The following is a 1,572-nucleotide window of genomic DNA, read 5'->3' as shown; positions in this document are numbered from 1 at the left end:
AGTCCATGTCCAGAAGGTGTCAGCTCAGAATTCTACGAGAATTTCAAAGAAGAACTAATACCAATGCTCCTCAACTTGTTCCACACAATAGAAACAGAAGAAACATTGCCAAATTCTTTTTATGAGGCTACAGTCACCCTGATACCCAAAGCACACAAAGATAAGACAAAGAAAAAGAATTACAGACCAATCATCCTCATGAACATTGATGCAAAAATATTCAATAAAATACTGGCAAACTGAATCCAAGAACACATCAAAAAAATCATCCACCATGATCAAGTAGGCTTCATTCCAGGGATGCAAGGGTGGTTCAACATACAAAAATCTGTCAATGTAATCAACCATATAAACAAACTGAAACAAAAAGAAAAAACATGATCATCTCATTGGATGCTGAAAAAGCCTTCAACAAAATCCAAAACCACTTCATAATAAAGGTCCTGGAGAAATCAGGGATACAGGGAACATACCTAAACATAATAAAAGCAATATACAGCAAGTCCACAGCTAACAGCCAACATCAAACTAAATGGAGAGAAACTCAAAGCAATTCCACTAAAATCAGGAACAAGACAAGGCTGTCCACTCTCTCCATATCTATTCAATATAGTACTCAAAGTTCTAGCTAGAGCAATAAGACAACAAAAGGAGATCAAGGGGATACAAATTGGAAATGAAGAAGTCAAACTTCTGCTTTTTGCAAATGATATGATAGTTTACATAAGTGACCCCCAAAATTCTACCAGGGAACTCATACAGCTGATAAACACCTTCAGTAATGTGGCAGGATACAAGATTAACTCAAAAAAATCAGTAGCTCTCCTATATACAAATGATAAATGGGCTGAGAAAGAAATCAGAGAAACATCACCGCTTATGATAGCCATAAATAACATAAAATATCTTGGGGTAACTCTAACTAAACAAATGAAAGACCTCTATGACAAGAACTTTAAGACTTTGAAGAAGGAAATTGAAGAAGATATCAGAAAGATCTCCCATGCTCTTGGATAGGTAGGATTAACATAGTATAAATGGCAATCTTACCAAAAGCAATCTACAGATTCAATGCAATCCCCATCAAAATCACAACACAACTCTTCACAGATCTCCAAAGAACGATACTCAACTTCATATGGAAAAAAATCCCAGGATAGCCAAAACAAAGCTGTGCAACAAAGGAACCTCTGGAGGCATCACCATCCCTAACTTCAAGCTCTACTACAGAGCTATAGTAATGAAAACATCTTGGTATTGGCATAAAATCAGACATGTGGATCAATGGAATTGAACTGAAGACCCTGACATTAATCCACACACCTATGACTACCTGATTTTTGACAAATAATCCAAAATTGTACAATGGAAAAAAAGAGAGCATCTTTAACAAATGGTGCTGGCGTAACTGGATGTTGACATGTAGAAGAATGCAAACAGATTCATATCTATCGTCATGCACAAAATTCAAGTCCAAGTGGATCAAAGACCTCAACATAAATCCAATTACACTGAACCTGATAGAAGAGAAAGTGGGAAATAGCCTTGAACGCATTGACACAGGAAACCACT

Source organism: Peromyscus californicus, unplaced genomic scaffold (genome assembly GCF_007827085.1).
Source record: "Peromyscus californicus insignis strain IS unplaced genomic scaffold, ASM782708v3 Scaffold_10__1_contigs__length_136768540, whole genome shotgun sequence".
Lineage (NCBI taxonomy): Eukaryota > Metazoa > Chordata > Mammalia > Rodentia > Cricetidae > Peromyscus > Peromyscus californicus.
This window is presented reverse-complemented; position numbering follows the sequence as displayed.